This window comes from Mytilus galloprovincialis, chromosome 7 (genome assembly GCF_965363235.1).
Source record: "Mytilus galloprovincialis chromosome 7, xbMytGall1.hap1.1, whole genome shotgun sequence".
In the NCBI taxonomy this organism is placed as follows: Eukaryota; Metazoa; Mollusca; class Bivalvia; order Mytilida; family Mytilidae; genus Mytilus; species Mytilus galloprovincialis.
The window spans coordinates 94,388,891-94,409,705 of NC_134844.1; the positions used below are offsets into that span (position 1 = coordinate 94,388,891).

The 20,815-nt window shown below is 33.8% G+C and overlaps 26 non-coding genes across 26 annotated transcripts; all 26 read left to right on the top strand.

Annotated features, from left to right (window-relative positions):
- The first annotated feature begins 231 nt into the window (after positions 1–231).
- Trnat-cgu (transfer RNA threonine (anticodon CGU)) lies at positions 232–304 on the top strand. The gene has a single exon. It is a non-coding gene; the product is annotated as a tRNA-Thr (tRNA).
- Positions 305–520: 216 nt separating this feature from the next.
- Positions 521–591, top strand: Trnag-ccc (transfer RNA glycine (anticodon CCC)). Its single transcript has one exon. It is a non-coding gene; the product is annotated as a tRNA-Gly (tRNA).
- Positions 592–953: 362 nt separating this feature from the next.
- Trnat-cgu (transfer RNA threonine (anticodon CGU)) lies at positions 954–1,026 on the top strand. Its single transcript has one exon. It is a non-coding gene; the product is annotated as a tRNA-Thr (tRNA).
- Positions 1,027–1,242: 216 nt separating this feature from the next.
- On the top strand, positions 1,243–1,313 carry Trnag-ccc (transfer RNA glycine (anticodon CCC)). Its single transcript has one exon. It is a non-coding gene; the product is annotated as a tRNA-Gly (tRNA).
- Positions 1,314–3,744: 2,431 nt separating this feature from the next.
- Trnag-ccc (transfer RNA glycine (anticodon CCC)) lies at positions 3,745–3,815 on the top strand. Its single transcript has one exon. It is a non-coding gene; the product is annotated as a tRNA-Gly (tRNA).
- Positions 3,816–4,177: 362 nt separating this feature from the next.
- On the top strand, positions 4,178–4,250 carry Trnat-cgu (transfer RNA threonine (anticodon CGU)). Its single transcript has one exon. It is a non-coding gene; the product is annotated as a tRNA-Thr (tRNA).
- Positions 4,251–4,466: 216 nt separating this feature from the next.
- On the top strand, positions 4,467–4,537 carry Trnag-ccc (transfer RNA glycine (anticodon CCC)). Its single transcript has one exon. It is a non-coding gene; the product is annotated as a tRNA-Gly (tRNA).
- A 362-nt stretch (positions 4,538–4,899) lies between these two features.
- On the top strand, positions 4,900–4,972 carry Trnat-cgu (transfer RNA threonine (anticodon CGU)). The gene has a single exon. It is a non-coding gene; the product is annotated as a tRNA-Thr (tRNA).
- A 2,072-nt stretch (positions 4,973–7,044) lies between these two features.
- Positions 7,045–7,115, top strand: Trnag-ccc (transfer RNA glycine (anticodon CCC)). Its single transcript has one exon. It is a non-coding gene; the product is annotated as a tRNA-Gly (tRNA).
- Positions 7,116–9,233: 2,118 nt separating this feature from the next.
- On the top strand, positions 9,234–9,304 carry Trnag-ccc (transfer RNA glycine (anticodon CCC)). Its single transcript has one exon. It is a non-coding gene; the product is annotated as a tRNA-Gly (tRNA).
- Positions 9,305–9,655: 351 nt separating this feature from the next.
- On the top strand, positions 9,656–9,728 carry Trnat-cgu (transfer RNA threonine (anticodon CGU)). Its single transcript has one exon. It is a non-coding gene; the product is annotated as a tRNA-Thr (tRNA).
- A 216-nt stretch (positions 9,729–9,944) lies between these two features.
- On the top strand, positions 9,945–10,015 carry Trnag-ccc (transfer RNA glycine (anticodon CCC)). The gene has a single exon. It is a non-coding gene; the product is annotated as a tRNA-Gly (tRNA).
- A 351-nt stretch (positions 10,016–10,366) lies between these two features.
- Trnat-cgu (transfer RNA threonine (anticodon CGU)) lies at positions 10,367–10,439 on the top strand. The gene has a single exon. It is a non-coding gene; the product is annotated as a tRNA-Thr (tRNA).
- Positions 10,440–10,655: 216 nt separating this feature from the next.
- On the top strand, positions 10,656–10,726 carry Trnag-ccc (transfer RNA glycine (anticodon CCC)). The gene has a single exon. It is a non-coding gene; the product is annotated as a tRNA-Gly (tRNA).
- Positions 10,727–11,088: 362 nt separating this feature from the next.
- On the top strand, positions 11,089–11,161 carry Trnat-cgu (transfer RNA threonine (anticodon CGU)). The gene has a single exon. It is a non-coding gene; the product is annotated as a tRNA-Thr (tRNA).
- Positions 11,162–13,233: 2,072 nt separating this feature from the next.
- Trnag-ccc (transfer RNA glycine (anticodon CCC)) lies at positions 13,234–13,304 on the top strand. Its single transcript has one exon. It is a non-coding gene; the product is annotated as a tRNA-Gly (tRNA).
- A 2,118-nt stretch (positions 13,305–15,422) lies between these two features.
- Trnag-ccc (transfer RNA glycine (anticodon CCC)) lies at positions 15,423–15,493 on the top strand. Its single transcript has one exon. It is a non-coding gene; the product is annotated as a tRNA-Gly (tRNA).
- A 351-nt stretch (positions 15,494–15,844) lies between these two features.
- On the top strand, positions 15,845–15,917 carry Trnat-cgu (transfer RNA threonine (anticodon CGU)). Its single transcript has one exon. It is a non-coding gene; the product is annotated as a tRNA-Thr (tRNA).
- Positions 15,918–16,133: 216 nt separating this feature from the next.
- Positions 16,134–16,204, top strand: Trnag-ccc (transfer RNA glycine (anticodon CCC)). The gene has a single exon. It is a non-coding gene; the product is annotated as a tRNA-Gly (tRNA).
- Positions 16,205–18,608: 2,404 nt separating this feature from the next.
- Trnag-ccc (transfer RNA glycine (anticodon CCC)) lies at positions 18,609–18,679 on the top strand. Its single transcript has one exon. It is a non-coding gene; the product is annotated as a tRNA-Gly (tRNA).
- Positions 18,680–19,030: 351 nt separating this feature from the next.
- Trnat-cgu (transfer RNA threonine (anticodon CGU)) lies at positions 19,031–19,103 on the top strand. The gene has a single exon. It is a non-coding gene; the product is annotated as a tRNA-Thr (tRNA).
- A 216-nt stretch (positions 19,104–19,319) lies between these two features.
- On the top strand, positions 19,320–19,390 carry Trnag-ccc (transfer RNA glycine (anticodon CCC)). The gene has a single exon. It is a non-coding gene; the product is annotated as a tRNA-Gly (tRNA).
- Positions 19,391–19,741: 351 nt separating this feature from the next.
- Positions 19,742–19,814, top strand: Trnat-cgu (transfer RNA threonine (anticodon CGU)). The gene has a single exon. It is a non-coding gene; the product is annotated as a tRNA-Thr (tRNA).
- A 216-nt stretch (positions 19,815–20,030) lies between these two features.
- Positions 20,031–20,101, top strand: Trnag-ccc (transfer RNA glycine (anticodon CCC)). Its single transcript has one exon. It is a non-coding gene; the product is annotated as a tRNA-Gly (tRNA).
- A 351-nt stretch (positions 20,102–20,452) lies between these two features.
- Positions 20,453–20,525, top strand: Trnat-cgu (transfer RNA threonine (anticodon CGU)). Its single transcript has one exon. It is a non-coding gene; the product is annotated as a tRNA-Thr (tRNA).
- A 216-nt stretch (positions 20,526–20,741) lies between these two features.
- Positions 20,742–20,812, top strand: Trnag-ccc (transfer RNA glycine (anticodon CCC)). Its single transcript has one exon. It is a non-coding gene; the product is annotated as a tRNA-Gly (tRNA).
- The last annotated feature ends 3 nt before the right edge of the window (positions 20,813–20,815 follow it).

The following is a 20,815-nucleotide window of genomic DNA, read 5'->3' on the forward strand; positions in this document are numbered from 1 at the left end:
TGCTTGATTTAAACCTTACCTATTAACTAGCTACAGAGTTTGCACTTTCGTTGGTTTTAGCCAAAGCATCATATTACTACTTTGATTGGCTAAATACATGCTTTCCTTTAAAAAGGAACTGAACAACATGAATTTTCTAGTATTTTATCCTAAATTTGGCTTTTTACATCAAATTTAGAGAGAAATTTTGCCTGATGAACATATACTACATTAAGCGAAAGATGCGTCAAAGCCCCTATAGCTCAGTGGTTAGAGCACTGGTCTCGTAAACCAGGGGTCGTGAGTTCGACTCTCACTGGGGGCAGATTTTGCCACCTTTTTACGCAAAACCCCTTGCTTTTAACAAATTTTTCTTCCTATTGCCCGTGACAGTTTTTCTCGATTTAACTACAGGTCTGTTGCAAGAATGTTAGATGTATATGACAAGTTGATGTATTTTATGGTGAACAGTAGACAAGTTGCAGTATCGCAGGGTACCCGGATATATAGAAATACATAAAATTCACTTCTTCATATTGAAGCGCCGCTGGTGTAGTGGTATCATGCAAGATTCCCATTCTTGCGACCCGGGTTCGATGACCGGGCGGCGCAAATTTTTGCCACCTTTTACACTCTTCAAAAATTGAAATACTAATAAAAAAAAAGTTTTAAGGTTAATTTCTTTTCATGTAGATATTTTTTTCTTTCACGAATGCATCAAGCGGTTACTATATGTATATGTATGCTTGATTTAAACCTTACCTATTAACTAGCTACAGAGTTTGCACTTTCGTTGGTTTTAGCCAAAGCATCATATTACTACTTTGATTGGCTAAATACATGCTTTCCTTTAAAAAGGAACTGAACAACATGAATTTTCTAGTATTTTATCCTAAATTTGGCTTTTTACATCAAATTTAGAGAGAAATTTTGCCTGATGAACATATACTACATTAAGCGAATGATGCGTCAAAGCCCCTATAGCTCAGTGGTTAGAGCACTGGTCTCGTAAACCAGGGGTCGTGAGTTCGACTCTCACTGGGGGCAGATTTTGCCACCTTTTTACGCAAAACCCCTTGCTTTTAACAAATTTTTGTTCCTATTGCCCGTGACAGTTTTTCTCGATTTAACTACAGGTCTGTTGCAAGAATGTTAGATGTATATGACAAGTTGATGTATTTTATGGTGAACAGTAGACAAGTTGCAGTATCGCAGGGTACCCGGATATATAGAAATACATAAAATTCACTTCTTCATATTGAAGCGCCGCTGGTGTAGTGGTATCATGCAAGATTCCCATTCTTGCGACCCGGGTTCGATTCCCGGGCGGCGCAAATTTTTGCCACCTTTTACACTCTTCAAAAATTGAAATACTAATAAAAAAAAAGTTTTAAGGTTAATTTCTTTTCATGTAGATATTTTTTTCTTTCACGAATGCATCAAGCGGTTACTATATGTATATGTATGCTTGATTTAAACCTTACCTATTAACTAGCTACAGAGTTTGCACTTTCGTTGATTTAGCCAAAGCATCATATTACTACTTTGATTGGCTAAATACATGCTTTCCTTTAAAAAGGAACTGAACAACATGAATTTTCTAGTATTTTATCCTAAATTTGGCTTTTTACATCAAATTTAGAGAGAAATTTTGCCTGATGAACATATACTACATTAAGCGAAAGATGCGTCAAAGCCCCTATAGCTCAGTGGTTAGAGCACTGGTCTCGTAAACCAGGGGTCGTGAGTTCGACTCTGAAAAAAGTCGAGTGGACCTTTATATGACAGGACGTTTGTTTTGAGTACTGTGAAAATTTTACTCTATTACAAGTTATTGCTCGGATTACCAAGCTAAAATATGGATTATTAACATTCTTACTTGTTTTAGAAGTAAGTTCTTTTCATTGATATTGAAAAACCCGTCTTTATTAACTGTTTGAAATGTTGTAAATATTGTTGAATTGAAAGAGGCTTCCCGAGGGTGAATTGTATAACTGTTTTTAATTATATTTATAATGGAGAGACTTCCAGCTCTACTGATGAGTACTATAGAAAATGCATGCGAACAATTTCGTAATATAACATTTACTGTTCACGGTGAGAATGACAGAGCCCGTGTATCTATAGTGTTTACAAATGAAGATAGTACAAAGAGTAAAAGAAAATCAAATTCTACCGTCAATCGTAATAAAAAACGGATGAAAGAATATAACAATGACAATGTAAATATTGAGAATATTGAGAATAATACAAATGTGATTTGTTCAGATCGTTCATCCGAAATTATGCAAAGAACGAGTGAAAAGGTATCGACAAATACCTTAGATATAATGGATTTTGAAGATGACCCGTCTGTGGCCTCCGCTACTACAGGTAACATTGATATTATAGAGAGTCCAAATATAGAACTATCGATCGATACAGGTAATGAATTGTCTATGTCACCAACCTGTTTAGCGAGTAAAAGTGTAAACAATATGAATAAAGATAAACATAGCGTATCTGTTGGGAGAATTGAAAATGATAAATGCAACGTAGAAGTAGAAAATTTAGTAACAAAATGTACAATTAGTAAAAAGAATAATAACGATATTGTATCCACTACGTCATCAGGTGTACAATCATGTGATAAAGCGAAAGAACATAATAGAAAGGTACCAGAAAGTGGAATTATAAGGAAAATTGTTTTGAAAAAAAGCCGGAACAGTATGGACATTTTGATTGGAAAAACGGAAAGAGGACGTCTGGTATTGTTCCATATGAGCCGTAAAAATTTTGAACTTCTCCTTCCCGGGGAACATGAGTACTCTAGATTTAACAAAGTGCTAACCGAGGATTTTGAAGATGTACGAACAACACCATTTATGAATGATGAAGTGAATGAAGGGATATTGAAGATGGAAAAAGTTGCGAAAATGAAAAGACTGTAATTTTTTTTTTATTGATATATTGTAATTTGTTTTTGTAGAGAGAAAGTGGGTATATTTCTGTGAGAAAATGTGAGAAAAAGTTTTTGCTGAACGATGATAATTATATTGTGATGTTGTTTGTTTGTCTTATTATTGCTGATAATTGCCCTTAGATTTAATACTTTCGATTTTATTTGCGTGGTGGAATGGAGACCAGCCCTGTGCGAACTATTATTTCGATTGTCACTTTTTATGTCATATGTCGGACAATAAGACAGTACAAACAGATAACTCTTTTGATTTTTCATTGTATTCTGTGTAAGCTTTTAATAATGATAATTGTGAATGTATGAGCTGAGTGGTAAATTAGATAGAGATTCAATATAAGTATAGGGATATGATATTTTTCTATAGAAAATGATGTGTATATGTATATCAATATGAGTATTGAAAGTAAATAATCAGTTAATTATGTTCGTGACAAATATTTCACGCTATATAGATAATGAAAGGACAATAACTAATGGTAATGTTTTCAAATTTGTGTATATATGAATTGTGGATTATAATAAAGATAAAAAAAAAAAAGAGCACTGGTCTCGTAAACCAGGGGTCGTGAGTTCGACTCTCACTGGGGGCAGATTTTGCCACCTTTTTACGCAAAACCCCTTGCTTTTAACAAATTTTTGTTCCTATTGCCCGTGACAGTTTTTCTCGATTTAACTACAGGTCTGTTGCAAGAATGTTAGATATATATGACAAGTTGATGTATTTTGTGGTGAACAGTAGACAAGTTGCAGTATCACAGGGTACCTGGATATATAGAAATACATAAAATTCACTTCTTCATATTGAAGCGCCGCTGGTGTAGTGGTATCATGCAAGATTCCCATTCTTGCGACCCGGGTTCGATTCCCGGGCGGCGCAAATTTTTGCCACCTTTTACACTCTTCAAAAATTGAAATACTAATAAAAAAAAAGTTTTAAGGTTAATTTCTTTTCATGTAGATATTTGTTTCTTTCACGAATGCATCAAGCGGTTACTATATGTATATGTATGCTTGATTTAAACCTTACCTATTAACTAGCTACATAGTTTGCACTTTCGTTGGTTTTAGCCAAAGCATCATATTACTACTTTGATTGGCTAAATACATGCTTTCCTTTAAAAAGGAACTGAACAAAATGAGTTTTCTAGTATTCTATCCTGAATTTGGCTTTTTACATCAAATTTAGAGAGAAATTTTGCCTGATGAACATATACTACATTAAGCGAAAGATGCGTCAAAGCCCCTATAGCTCAGTGGTTAGAGCACTGGTCTCGTAAACCAGGGGTCGTGAGTTCGACTCTCACTGGGGGCAGATTTTGCCACCTTTTTACGCAAAACCCCTTGCTTTTAACAAATTTTTCTTCCTATTGCCCGTGACAGTTTTTCTCGATTTAACTACAGGTCTGTTGCAAGAATGTTAGATATATATGACAAGTTGATGTATTTTGTGGTGAACAGTAGACAAGTTGCAGTATCACAGGGTACCTGGATATATAGAAATACATAAAATTCACTTCTTCATATTGAAGCGCCGCTGGTGTAGTGGTATCATGCAAGATTCCCATTCTTGCGACCCGGGTTCGATTCCCGGGCGGCGCAAATTTTTGCCACCTTTTACACTCTTCAAAAATTGAAATACTAATAAAAAAAAAGTTTTAAGGTTAATTTCTTTTCATGTAGATATTTGTTTCTTTCACGAATGCATCAAGTGGTTACTATATGTATATGTATGCTTGATTTAAACCTTACCTATTAACTAGCTACATAGTTTGCACTTTCGTTGGCTTTAGCCAAAGCATCATATTACTACTTTGATTGGCTAAATACATGCTTTCCTTTAAAAAGGAACTGAACAAAATGAGTTTTCTAGTATTCTATCCTGAATTTGGCTTTTTACATCAAATTTAGAGAGAAATTTTGCCTGATGAACATATACTACATTAAGCGAAAGATGCGTCAAAGCCCCTATAGCTCAGTGGTTAGAGCACTGGTCTCGTAAACCAGGGGTCGTGAGTTCGACTCTCACTGGGGGCAGATTTTGCCACCTTTTTACGCAAAACCCCTTGCTTTTAACAAATTTTTGTTGATTTTTGGGTCGAGTGGACCTTTAAGTGACTGGACGTTGTGTTTATGTCTAAGGAAATATTTACTGTGTTATAAGTGATTGCTCGGATTTCCAAGCATATTTTCGGAATATAAAGGTTCTAACTTGTATCAGAAGTAAGTTTTTGACTTTAATTATAACAAAACTGTCGTTTGTAATGTTTTACATTATTGTAAACATTGTCGTATAAAAAGAGGCTACCCAAGGGTGAATTATATTATAATGGAGAGACTTCCATCCTTATTAAGGAGTACCATTGAAAATGCTTGTGAACAATTTCGAAATATTACATTTACTGTGCATGGTGAAAGTGACAGAGCACGTATTTCTATAATGTTTGCAAATGAAGATACAAATAAAAGTAAACGAAAGTCGATTTCAACTGTCAACCGTGACAAAAAACGAATGAAAGAGTATAACAACAGTGTTGAAACTATTTCGAATATTGAAAATCATATCGAGATGATTCATTCAGATTGTGTATTTGAAAGCAATAAAATACAGGACGAAACAGTGGCGGCAAATACATCGGATATAATGGACATTGAAGATAACCCGTCTGAGGCCTCCGTTATAGCATGTTCAGGTAACATTGAAACCGGTATAGAACGTCCAACTATAGAACTGAGTGCAATCGATACAGGTAAAGAATTGTCTGTATCAGTTAATTGTGTCAATAGAAAAAATGTAAATAAAAACAAAGGTAGATTATCCATGGACAAAATTGAAAGGAATAAATGTAATACAAAAGATGATGAACTTTCAGAATTTCCGCCGCTTAGTAAAGTAAATTACAGGGATATTCTATCTGCTACATCTCAACGCGATAAATTGGTAGAAAATAATGACAAAAGTAAACAAACATTTCCGTCAAATATTGCAACTGATATTAAGTTAATTCCAAAATTTGTTTTGAAACAATCAGGAGGTCGTAACGAATTGTTGATCGGAAAAACATTGAGGAATCGTCTGATATTGTATCATATAGATGAGAAAGAATTTGAAATACTCGATTGCAGTGACCGAGGTTTCTATAAATTTAATAAAGTGTTGACTGAAGATTTTCGTGATGTAAGAACTATACCGAAATTGATGACTGATGATGTGAGAAAAGGACTAGATGAGATGATAGAATTTGCGACAAATAAAAAACTTTAAATGTTTTATTATTTTATTATATGTTGATTTGTAAGAGAGATAGTTTGTATGTTGTTTGTGAGTATGTTGTGAAAAAGTTTTTCCAAATATTTTGAAAATTTTTGTGCTCTGTTTGCATGTCTTAAAATAGCTGATGATTGACTCGATATTTAATACTTCGAATTTTGATTGCGTTGTGGAATGGAATCCAGCCCAGTGCGAACAATATTTTCTATTGTATTATTTTTTGTCCTCTGTCGGAAAATAAGACGTCATAATCATTTTTCACTCTAAATTTTCTTTGTATTCTGTGTAAGCTTTTTATCAATTTGAATGTATGTGCTGAATGGTAGATAAGAGTGAGTTAGAATATTTTTCTATAAGGATATAATATGATATCTATATATGAGTATATAACCAGATAATTGTGTTCGTGACAAATATTTCACGCATTTGAATTGTAAATGTAGAATATTGAATGTTTCTTTTCAGAGAAAGGACAGTAATTGATAATAATGTTTTTCATTGATGTGTAATTTTGAACTGTGATATATAAATACGAAGTTTGATTATAATAAAGATAAAAAAAAAAAAAAAAAGCACTGGTCTCGTAAACCAGGGGTCGTGAGTTCGACTCTCACTGGGGGCAGATTTTGCCACCTTTTTACGCAAAACCTCTTGCTTTTAACAAATTTTTGTTCCTATTGCCCGTAACAGTTTTTCTCGATTTAACTACAGGTCTGTTGCAAGAATGTTAGATGTATATGACAAGTTGATCTATTTTGTGGTGAACAGTAGAAAAGTTGCAGTATCACAGGGTACCCGGATATATAGAAATAGATAAAATTCACTTCTTCATATTGAAGCGCCGCTGGTGTAGTGGTATCATGCAAGATTCCCATTCTTGCGACCCGGGTTCGATTCCCGGGCGGCGCAAATTTTTGCCACCTTTTACACTCTTCAAAAATTAAAATACTAATAAAAAAAAGTTTTAAGGTTAATTTCTTTTCATGTAGATATTTTTTTCTTTCACGAATTGGTGGTCGAGTGGACCTTTAAGTGACTGGACGTTGTGTTTATGTCTAAGGAAATATTTACTATGTTATAAGTGATTGCTCGGATTTCCAAGCATATTTTCGGAATATAAACGTTCTAACTTGTATCAGAAGTAAGTTTTTGACTTTAATTATAACAAAACTGTCGTTTGTAATGTTTTACATTATTGTAAACATTGTCGTATAGAAAGAGGCTACCCAAGGGTGAATTATATTATAATGGAGAGACTTCCATCCTTATTAAGGAGTACCATTGAAAATGCTTGTGAACAATTTCGAAATATTACATTTACTGTGCATGGTGAAAGTGACAGAGCACGTATTTCTATAATGTTTGCAAATGAAGATACAAATAAAAGTAAACGAAAGTCGATTTCAACTGTCAACCGTGACAAAAAACGAATGAAAGAGTATATCAACAGTGTTGAAACTATTTCGAATATTGAAAATCATATCGAGATGATTCATTCAGATTGTGTATTTGAAAGCAATAAAATACAGGACGAAACAGTGGCGGCAAATACATCGAATATAATGGACATTGAAGATAACCCGTCTGAGGCCTCCGTTATAGCATGTTCAGGTAACATTGAAACCGGTATAGAACGTCCAAATATAGAACTGAGTGCAATCGATACAGGTAAAGAATTGTCTGTATCAGTTAATTGTGTCAATAGAAAAAATGTAAATAAAAACAAAGGTAGATTATCCATGGACAAAATTGAAAGGAATAAATGTAATACAAAAGATGATGAACTTTCAGAATTTCCGCCGCTTAGTAAAGTAAATTACAGGGATATTCTATCTGCTACATCTCAACGCGATAAATTGGTAGAAAATAATGACAAAAGTAAACAAACATTTCCGTCAAATATAGCAACTGATATAAAGTTAATTCCAAAATTTGTTTTGAAACAATCAGGAGGTCGTAACGAATTGCTGATCGGAAAAACATTGAGGGATCGTCTGATATTGTATCATATAGATGAGAAAGAATTTGAAATACTCGATTGCAGTGACCGAGGTTTCTATAAATTTAATAAAGTGTTGACTGAAGATTTTCGTGATGTAAGAACTATACCGAAATTGATGACTGATGATGTGAGAAAAGGACTAGATGAGATGATAGAATTTGCGACAAATAAAAAACTTTAAATGTTTTATTATTTTATTATATGTTGATTTGTAAGAGAGATAGTTTGTATGTTGTTTGTGAGTATGTTGTGAAAAAGTTTTTCCAAATATTTTGAAAATTTTTGTGCTCTGTTTGCATGTCTTAAAATAGCTGATGATTGACTCGATATTTAATACTTCGAATTTTGATTGCGTTGTGGAATGGAATCCAGCCCAGTGCGAACAATATTTTCTATTGTATTATTTTTTGTCCTCTGTCGGAAAATAAGACGTCATAATCATTTTTCACTCTAAATTTTCTTTGTATTCTGTGTAAGCTTTTTATCAATTTGAATGTATGTGCTGAATGGTAGATAAGAGTGAGTTAGAATATTTTTCTATAAGGATATAATATGATATCTATATATGAGTATATAACCAGATAATTGTGTTCGTGACAAATATTTCACGCATTTGAATTGTAAATGTAGAATATTGAATGTTTCTTTTCAGAGAAAGGACAGTAATTGATAATAATGTTTTTCATTGATGTGTAATTTTGAACTGTGATATGTAAATACGAAGTTTGATTATAATAAAGATAAAAAAAAAAAAAAAGAGCACTGGTCTCGTAAACCAGGGGTCGTGAGTTCGACTCTCACTGGGGGCAGATTTTGCCACCTTTTTACGCAAAACCTCTTGCTTTTAACAAATTTTTGTTCCTATTGCCCGTAACAGTTTTTCTCGATTTAACTACAGGTCTGTTGCAAGAATATTAGATGTATATGACAAGTTGATCTATTTTGTGGTGAACAGTAGAAAAGTTGCAGTATCACAGGGTACCCGGATATATAGAAATAGATAAAATTCACTTCTTCATATTGAAGCGCCGCTGGTGTAGTGGTATCATGCAAGATTCCCATTCTTGCGACCCGGGTTCGATTCCCGGGCGGCGCAAATTTTTGCCACCTTTTACACTCTTCAAAAATTAAAATACTAATAAAAAAAAGTTTTAAGGTTAATTTCTTTTCATGTAGATATTTTTTTCTTTCACGAATGCACCAAGCGGTTACTATACATGTATATGTATGTATGTTTGATTACTAGCTACAGAATTTGCACTTTCGTGGGTTTTAGCCAAAGCATCATTTTACTACTTTGATTGGCAAAATACATGCTTTCCTTTAAAAGGGAACTGAACAAAATGAGTTTTCTAGTATTCTATCCTGAATTTGGCTTTTTACATCAAATTTAGAGAGAAATTTTGCCTGATGAACATATACTACATTAAGCGAAAGATGCGTCAAAGCCCCTATAGCTCAGTGGTTAGAGCACTGGTCTCGTAAACCAGGGGTCGTGAGTTCGACTCTCACTGGGGGCAGATTTTGCCACCTTTTTACGCAAAACCTCTTGCTTTTAACAAATTTTTGTTCCTATTGCCCGTAACAGTTTTTCTCGATTTAACTACAGGTCTGTTGCAAGAATGTTAGATGTATATGACAAGTTGATCTATTTTGTGGTGAACAGTAGAAAAGTTGCAGTATCACAGGGTACCCGGATATATAGAAATAGATAAAATTCACTTCTTCATATTGAAGCGCCGCTGGTGTAGTGGTATCATGCAAGATTCCCATTCTTGCGACCCGGGTTCGATTCCCGGGCGGCGCAAATTTTTGCCACCTTTTACACTCTTCAAAAATTAAAATACTAATAAAAAAAAGTTTTAAGGTTAATTTCTTTTCATGTAGATATTTTTTTCTTTCACGAATGCACCAAGCGGTTACTATACATGTATATGTATGTATGTTTGATTACTAGCTACAGAATTTGCACTTTCGTGGGTTTTAGCCAAAGCATCATTTTACTACTTTGATTGGCAAAATACATGCTTTCCTTTAAAAGGGAACTGAACAAAATGAGTTTTCTAGTATTCTATCCTGAATTTGGCTTTTTACATCAAATTTAGAGAGAAATTTTGCCTGATGAACATATACTACATTAAGCGAAAGATGCGTCAAAGCCCCTATAGCTCAGTGGTTAGAGCACTGGTCTCGTAAACCAGGGGTCGTGAGTTCGACTCTCACTGGGGGCAGATTTTGCCACCTTTTTACGCAAAACCTCTTGCTTTTAACAAATTTTTGTTCCTATTGCCCGTAACAGTTTTTCTCGATTTAACTACAGGTCTGTTGCAAGAATGTTAGATGTATATGACAAGTTGATCTATTTTGTGGTGAACAGTAGAAAAGTTGCAGTATCACAGGGTACCTGGATATATAGAAATACATAAAATTCACTTCTTCATATTGAAGCGCCGCTGGTGTAGTGGTATCATGCAAGATTCCCATTCTTGCGACCCGGGTTCGATTCCCGGGCGGCGCAAATTTTTGCCACCTTTTACACTCTTCAAAAATTGAAATACTAATAAAAAAAAAGTTTTAAGGTTAATTTCTTTTCATGTAGATATTTGTTTCTTTCACGAATGCATCAAGTGGTTACTATATGTATATGTATGCTTGATTTAAACCTTACCTATTAACTAGCTACATAGTTTGCACTTTCGTTGGCTTTAGCCAAAGCATCATATTACTACTTTGATTGGCTAAATACATGCTTTCCTTTAAAAAGGAACTGAACAAAATGAGTTTTCTAGTATTCTATCCTGAATTTGGCTTTTTACATCAAATTTAGAGAGAAATTTTGCCTGATGAACATATACTACATTAAGCGAAAGATGCGTCAAAGCCCCTATAGCTCAGTGGTTAGAGCACTGGTCTCGTAAACCAGGGGTCGTGAGTTCGACTCTCACTGGGGGCAGATTTTGCCACCTTTTTACGCAAAACCCCTTGCTTTTAACAAATTTTTGTTGATTTTTGGGTCGAGTGGACCTTTAAGTGACTGGACGTTGTGTTTATGTCTAAGGAAATATTTACTGTGTTATAAGTGATTGCTCGGATTTCCAAGCATATTTTCGGAATATAAAGGTTCTAACTTGTATCAGAAGTAAGTTTTTGACTTTAATTATAACAAAACTGTCGTTTGTAATGTTTTACATTATTGTAAACATTGTCGTATAAAAAGAGGCTACCCAAGGGTGAATTATATTATAATGGAGAGACTTCCATCCTTATTAAGGAGTACCATTGAAAATGCTTGTGAACAATTTCGAAATATTACATTTACTGTGCATGGTGAAAGTGACAGAGCACGTATTTCTATAATGTTTGCAAATGAAGATACAAATAAAAGTAAACGAAAGTCGATTTCAACTGTCAACCGTGACAAAAAACGAATGAAAGAGTATAACAACAGTGTTGAAACTATTTCGAATATTGAAAATCATATCGAGATGATTCATTCAGATTGTGTATTTGAAAGCAATAAAATACAGGACGAAACAGTGGCGGCAAATACATCGGATATAATGGACATTGAAGATAACCCGTCTGAGGCCTCCGTTATAGCATGTTCAGGTAACATTGAAACCGGTATAGAACGTCCAACTATAGAACTGAGTGCAATCGATACAGGTAAAGAATTGTCTGTATCAGTTAATTGTGTCAATAGAAAAAATGTAAATAAAAACAAAGGTAGATTATCCATGGACAAAATTGAAAGGAATAAATGTAATACAAAAGATGATGAACTTTCAGAATTTCCGCCGCTTAGTAAAGTAAATTACAGGGATATTCTATCTGCTACATCTCAACGCGATAAATTGGTAGAAAATAATGACAAAAGTAAACAAACATTTCCGTCAAATATTGCAACTGATATTAAGTTAATTCCAAAATTTGTTTTGAAACAATCAGGAGGTCGTAACGAATTGTTGATCGGAAAAACATTGAGGAATCGTCTGATATTGTATCATATAGATGAGAAAGAATTTGAAATACTCGATTGCAGTGACCGAGGTTTCTATAAATTTAATAAAGTGTTGACTGAAGATTTTCGTGATGTAAGAACTATACCGAAATTGATGACTGATGATGTGAGAAAAGGACTAGATGAGATGATAGAATTTGCGACAAATAAAAAACTTTAAATGTTTTATTATTTTATTATATGTTGATTTGTAAGAGAGATAGTTTGTATGTTGTTTGTGAGTATGTTGTGAAAAAGTTTTTCCAAATATTTTGAAAATTTTTGTGCTCTGTTTGCATGTCTTAAAATAGCTGATGATTGACTCGATATTTAATACTTCGAATTTTGATTGCGTTGTGGAATGGAATCCAGCCCAGTGCGAACAATATTTTCTATTGTATTATTTTTTGTCCTCTGTCGGAAAATAAGACGTCATAATCATTTTTCACTCTAAATTTTCTTTGTATTCTGTGTAAGCTTTTTATCAATTTGAATGTATGTGCTGAATGGTAGATAAGAGTGAGTTAGAATATTTTTCTATAAGGATATAATATGATATCTATATATGAGTATATAACCAGATAATTGTGTTCGTGACAAATATTTCACGCATTTGAATTGTAAATGTAGAATATTGAATGTTTCTTTTCAGAGAAAGGACAGTAATTGATAATAATGTTTTTCATTGATGTGTAATTTTGAACTGTGATATATAAATACGAAGTTTGATTATAATAAAGATAAAAAAAAAAAAAAAAAGCACTGGTCTCGTAAACCAGGGGTCGTGAGTTCGACTCTCACTGGGGGCAGATTTTGCCACCTTTTTACGCAAAACCTCTTGCTTTTAACAAATTTTTGTTCCTATTGCCCGTAACAGTTTTTCTCGATTTAACTACAGGTCTGTTGCAAGAATGTTAGATGTATATGACAAGTTGATCTATTTTGTGGTGAACAGTAGAAAAGTTGCAGTATCACAGGGTACCCGGATATATAGAAATAGATAAAATTCACTTCTTCATATTGAAGCGCCGCTGGTGTAGTGGTATCATGCAAGATTCCCATTCTTGCGACCCGGGTTCGATTCCCGGGCGGCGCAAATTTTTGCCACCTTTTACACTCTTCAAAAATTAAAATACTAATAAAAAAAAGTTTTAAGGTTAATTTCTTTTCATGTAGATATTTTTTTCTTTCACGAATTGGTGGTCGAGTGGACCTTTAAGTGACTGGACGTTGTGTTTATGTCTAAGGAAATATTTACTATGTTATAAGTGATTGCTCGGATTTCCAAGCATATTTTCGGAATATAAACGTTCTAACTTGTATCAGAAGTAAGTTTTTGACTTTAATTATAACAAAACTGTCGTTTGTAATGTTTTACATTATTGTAAACATTGTCGTATAGAAAGAGGCTACCCAAGGGTGAATTATATTATAATGGAGAGACTTCCATCCTTATTAAGGAGTACCATTGAAAATGCTTGTGAACAATTTCGAAATATTACATTTACTGTGCATGGTGAAAGTGACAGAGCACGTATTTCTATAATGTTTGCAAATGAAGATACAAATAAAAGTAAACGAAAGTCGATTTCAACTGTCAACCGTGACAAAAAACGAATGAAAGAGTATATCAACAGTGTTGAAACTATTTCGAATATTGAAAATCATATCGAGATGATTCATTCAGATTGTGTATTTGAAAGCAATAAAATACAGGACGAAACAGTGGCGGCAAATACATCGAATATAATGGACATTGAAGATAACCCGTCTGAGGCCTCCGTTATAGCATGTTCAGGTAACATTGAAACCGGTATAGAACGTCCAAATATAGAACTGAGTGCAATCGATACAGGTAAAGAATTGTCTGTATCAGTTAATTGTGTCAATAGAAAAAATGTAAATAAAAACAAAGGTAGATTATCCATGGACAAAATTGAAAGGAATAAATGTAATACAAAAGATGATGAACTTTCAGAATTTCCGCCGCTTAGTAAAGTAAATTACAGGGATATTCTATCTGCTACATCTCAACGCGATAAATTGGTAGAAAATAATGACAAAAGTAAACAAACATTTCCGTCAAATATAGCAACTGATATAAAGTTAATTCCAAAATTTGTTTTGAAACAATCAGGAGGTCGTAACGAATTGCTGATCGGAAAAACATTGAGGAATCGTCTGATATTGTATCATATAGATGAGAAAGAATTTGAAATACTCGATTGCAGTGACCGAGGTTTCTATAAATTTAATAAAGTGTTGACTGAAGATTTTCGTGATGTAAGAACTATACCGAAATTGATGACTGATGATGTGAGAAAAGGACTAGATGAGATGATAGAATTTGCGACAAATAAAAAACTTTAAATGTTTTATTATTTTATTATATGTTGATTTGTAAGAGAGATAGTTTGTATGTTGTTTGTGAGTATGTTGTGAAAAAGTTTTTCCAAATATTTTGAAAATTTTTGTGCTCTGTTTGCATGTCTTAAAATAGCTGATGATTGACTCGATATTTAATACTTCGAATTTTGATTGCGTTGTGGAATGGAATCCAGCCCAGTGCGAACAATATTTTCTATTGTATTATTTTTTGTCCTCTGTCGGAAAATAAGACGTCATAATCATTTTTCACTCTAAATTTTCTTTGTATTCTGTGTAAGCTTTTTATCAATTTGAATGTATGTGCTGAATGGTAGATAAGAGTGAGTTAGAATATTTTTCTATAAGGATATAATATGATATCTATATATGAGTATATAACCAGATAATTGTGTTCGTGACAAATATTTCACGCATTTGAATTGTAAATGTAGAATATTGAATGTTTCTTTTCAGAGAAAGGACAGTAATTGATAATAATGTTTTTCATTGATGTGTAATTTTGAACTGTGATATGTAAATACGAAGTTTGATTATAATAAAGATAAAAAAAAAAAAAAAGAGCACTGGTCTCGTAAACCAGGGGTCGTGAGTTCGACTCTCACTGGGGGCAGATTTTGCCACCTTTTTACGCAAAACCTCTTGCTTTTAACAAATTTTTGTTCCTATTGCCCGTAACAGTTTTTCTCGATTTAACTACAGGTCTGTTGCAAGAATGTTAGATGTATATGACAAGTTGATCTATTTTGTGGTGAACAGTAGAAAAGTTGCAGTATCACAGGGTACCCGGATATATAGAAATAGATAAAATTCACTTCTTCATATTGAAGCGCCGCTGGTGTAGTGGTATCATGCAAGATTCCCATTCTTGCGACCCGGGTTCGATTCCCGGGCGGCGCAAATTTTTGCCACCTTTTACACTCTTCAAAAATTAAAATACTAATAAAAAAAAGTTTTAAGGTTAATTTCTTTTCATGTAGATATTTTTTTCTTTCACGAATGCACCAAGCGGTTACTATACATGTATATGTATGTATGTTTGATTACTAGCTACAGAATTTGCACTTTCGTGGGTTTTAGCCAAAGCATCATTTTACTACTTTGATTGGCAAAATACATGCTTTCCTTTAAAAGGGAACTGAACAAAATGAGTTTTCTAGTATTCTATCCTGAATTTGGCTTTTTACATCAAATTTAGAGAGAAATTTTGCCTGATGAACATATACTACATTAAGCGAAAGATGCGTCAAAGCCCCTATAGCTCAGTGGTTAGAGCACTGGTCTCGTAAACCAGGGGTCGTGAGTTCGACTCTCACTGGGGGCAGATTTTGCCACCTTTTTACGCAAAACCTCTTGCTTTTAACAAATTTTTGTTCCTATTGCCCGTAACAGTTTTTCTCGATTTAACTACAGGTCTGTTGCAAGAATGTTAGATGTATATGACAAGTTGATCTATTTTGTGGTGAACAGTAGAAAAGTTGCAGTATCACAGGGTACCCGGATATATAGAAATAGATAAAATTCACTTCTTCATATTGAAGCGCCGCTGGTGTAGTGGTATCATGCAAGATTCCCATTCTTGCGACCCGGGTTCGATTCCCGGGCGGCGCAAATTTTTGCCACCTTTTACACTCTTCAAAAATTAAAATACTAATAAAAAAAAGTTTTAAGGTTAATTTCTTTTCATGTAGATATTTTTTTCTTTCACGAATGCACCAAGCGGTTACTATACATGTATATGTATGTATGTTTGATTACTAGCTACAGAATTTGCACTTTCGTGGGTTTTAGCCAAAGCATCATTTTACTACTTTGATTGGCAAAATACATGCTTTCCTTTAAAAGGGAACTGAACAAAATGAGTTTTCTAGTATTCTATCCTGAATTTGGCTTTTTACATCAAATTTAGAGAGAAATTTTGCCTGATGAACATATACTACATTAAGCGAAAGATGCGTCAAAGCCCCTATAGCTCAGTGGTTAGAGCACTGGTCTCGAGAAAGTGAAAGTCGAGTGGACCTTTTCATGACAAGACGTTGTTTTTGTACAGTGAAAATATTGCTCTATAATAAGTTATTGCTCGGATTACCAAGCTGAAATATGGAATAGTAACATTCTTACTTGTTTTAGTAGTAAGTTTTTTTCATTGATATTGGAAAAACCGTCTTTATTAACTGTTTTAAATATTGTAAATACTGTTGGATTGAAAGAGGCTACCCGAGGGTGAATTTCATTATTGTTTTGAATTATATATACAATGGAGAGACTTCCATCTTTATTGATGAGTAATATAGAAAGTGCATGCGAACAATTTCGTAATATTTCTTTTACTGTTCATGGTGAAAATGACAGAGCTCGTATATCAATAGTTTTTACGAATCAAGATAACAATAAAACTAAAAGGAAATCAAAGTCTACCGTTAATCGTGACCAAAAACGGATGAAAGAATATAACAATGATAATGTAAATATTTCTAATATTGAGAATCATGCAGATGTGATTTGTTCAGATACATGTAGTTCATCTGAAAATAATCATATACCGAGTGAAAAGGTATCGACGAATACCTCCGATGTGATGGATTTTGACGATAACCCGTGTGAGGCCTCCGCTTCTACAGGTAACATTGATAATATAGAAAGTCTTAATATAGAACTGTCAATAGATACAGGAAATGAATTGCCTATGTCACCAACCTGTTTACCGAGTAAAATTACAAACAATGGAAATAAAAGTAAACAAATAGTATCTGTTGATATAATTGAAAAGAATAAGTGTGCCGTAGATGAAGATAATTTATTATCAAAATGTATAATGAGTAAAGCGAATAACAGTGATATTGTATCTACTCCATCAACATGTGATAAAGTGAAAGAACATAATAAAAACATACAAGATAGTAAATATATTCATAAAATTGTTTTAAAACAAAACCGAAGTGGTATGGACATATTAATTGGAAAAACGCAAAGAGGACGTCTTGTATTATTTCATATGGACCATAAAGAGTTTGAAGTTCTCCTTCGCGGTGAACGAGATTATCGTACATTTAACAAAGTGGTAACCGACGATTTTAAAGATATAAGAACAACAAAACTGATGACTGATACAGTGCGTCAAGGAATATTAGAGATGGAAAAACTTGTGAAAAATAAAAAACTGTAACAGTTTATTTTTTGAGTATTTTATAATTTCTTTTTGTAGTGAGAATTGTGTATGTTTCTGTGAGAAAATGGGGGGAAATGCTTTTGCTGAATAATGATAATTATATTGTGATGTTGTTTGCTTGTCTTATTATTGCTGATAATTGACTTCATATTTAATACTTTTGATTATATTTGCGTTGTGGAATGGATACCAGCCCTTTGCGATTTTTTTTTCGATTGTATCATTGTTCGTCATATATTCGACAATAAGACTGTAGAAACAATTAACTCTTTAATTTTTTCATTGTATTCTGTGTAAGCTTTTTATTATTTTGAATGTATGAGCTGAATGTTAGATTAGAAAGAGATTGAATATGATATATAAATTGATATATATATAGATAAATATGAGTATACAAAAGTTGATAATCAGACAATCATGTTCGTGACAAATATTTCACGCAATATATAATTAATGTTTCAAATATGATTCATTTCAGAGAAAAGACAATAACTAATGGCAATGTTTTTACTTTTGTGTAATTCAAACTGTGATATGTATATATGAATTGTGAATATAATAAAGATAAAAAAAAAAAAGAGCACTGGTCTCGTAAACCAGGGGTCGTGAGTTCGACTCTCACTGGGGGCAGATTTTGCCACCTTTTTACGCAAAACCTCTTGCTTTTAACAAATTTTTGTTCCTATTGCCCGTAACAGTTTTTCTCGATTTAACTACAGGTCTGTTGCAAGAATGTTAGATGTATATGACAAGTTGATCTATTTTGTGGTGAACAGTAGAAAAGTTGCAGTATCACAGGGTACCCGGATATATAGAAATAGATAAAATTCACTTCTTCATATTGAAGCGCCGCTGGTGTAGTGGTATCATGCAAGATTCCCATTCTTGCGACCCGGGTTCGATTCCCGGGCGGCGCAAATTTTTGCCACCTTTTACACTCTTCAAAAATTAAAATACTAATAAAAAAAAGTTTTAAGGTTAATTTCTTTTCATGTAGATATTTTTTTCTTTCACGAATGCACCAAGCGGTTACTATACATGTATATGTATGTATGTTTGATTACTAGCTACAGAATTTGCACTTTCGTGGGTTTTAGCCAAAGCATCATTTTACTACTTTGATTGGCAAAATACATGCTTTCCTTTAAAAGGGAACTGAACAAAATGAGTTTTCTAGTATTCTATCCTGAATTTGGCTTTTTACATCAAATTTAGAGAGAAATTTTGCCTGATGAACATATACTACATTAAGCGAAAGATGCGTCAAAGCCCCTATAGCTCAGTGGTTAGAGCACTGGTCTCGTAAACCAGGGGTCGTGAGTTCGACTCTCACTGGGGGCAGATTTTGCCACCTTTTTACGCAAAACCTCTTGCTTTTAACAAATTTTTGTTCCTATTGCCCGTAACAGTTTTTCTCGATTTAACTACAGGTCTGTTGCAAGAATGTTAGATGTATATGACAAGTTGATCTATTTTGTGGTGAACAGTAGAAAAGTTGCAGTATCACAGGGTACCCGGATATATAGAAATAGATAAAATTCACTTCTTCATATTGAAGCGCCGCTGGTGTAGTGGTATCATGCAAGATTCCCATTCTTGCGACCCGGGTTCGATTCCCGGGCGGCGCAAATTTTTGCCACCTTTTACACTCTTCAAAAATTAAAATACTAATAAAAAAAAGTTTTAAGGTTAATTTCTTTTCATGTAGATATTTTTTTCTTTCACGAATGCACCAAGCGGTTACTATACATGTATATGTATGTATGTTTGATTACTAGCTACAGAATTTGCACTTTCGTGGGTTTTAGCCAAAGCATCATTTTACTACTTTGATTGGCAAAATACATGCTTTCCTTTAAAAGGGAACTGAACAAAATGAGTTTTCTAGTATTCTATCCTGAATTTGGCTTTTTACATCAAATTTAGAGAGAAATTTTGCCTGATGAACATATACTACATTAAGCGAAAGATGCGTCAAAGCCCCTATAGCTCAGTGGTTAGAGCACTGGTCTCGTAAACCAGGGGTCGTGAGTTCGACTCTCACTGGGGGCAGATTTTGCCACCTTTTTACGCAAAACCTCTTGCTTTTAACAAATTTTTGTTCCTATTGCCCGTAACAGTTTTTCTCGATTTAACTACAGGTCTGTTGCAAGAATGTTAGATGTATATGACAAGTTGATCTATTTTGTGGTGAACAGTAGAAAAGTTGCAGTATCACAGGGTACCCGGATATATAGAAATAGATAAAATTCACTTCTTCATATTGAAGCGCCGCTGGTGTAGTGGTATCATGCAAGATTCCCATTCTTGCGACCCGGGTTCGATTCCCGGGCGGCGCAAATTTTTGCCACCTTTTACACTCTTCAAAAATTAAAATACTAATAAAAAAAAGTTTTAAGGTTAATTTCTTTTCATGTAGATATTTTTTTCTTTCACGAATGCACCAAGCGGTTACTATACATGTATATGTATGTATGTTTGATTACTAGCTACAGAATTTGCACTTTCGTGGGTTTTAGCCAAAGCATCATTTTACTACTTTGATTGGCAAAATACATGCTTTCCTTTAAAAGGGAACTGAACAAAATGAGTTTTCTAGTATTCTATCCTGAATTTGGCTTTTTACATCAAATTTAGAGAGAAATTTTGCCTGATGAACATATACTACATTAAGCGAAAGATGCGTCAAAGCCCCTATAGCTCAGTGGTTAGAGCACTGGTCTCGTAAACCAGGGGTCGTGAGTTCGACTCTCACTGGGGGCAGATTTTGCCACCTTTTTACGCAAAACCTCTTGCTTTTAACAAATTTTTGTTCCTATTGCCCGTAACAGTTTTTCTCGATTTAACTACAGGTCTGTTGCAAGAATGTTAGATGTATATGACAAGTTGATCTATTTTGTGGTGAACAGTAGAAAAGTTGCAGTATCACAGGGTACCCGGATATATAGAAATAGATAAAATTCACTTCTTCATATTGAAGCGCCGCTGGTGTAGTGGTATCATGCAAGATTCCCATTCTTGCGACCCGGGTTCGATTCCCGGGCGGCGCAAAT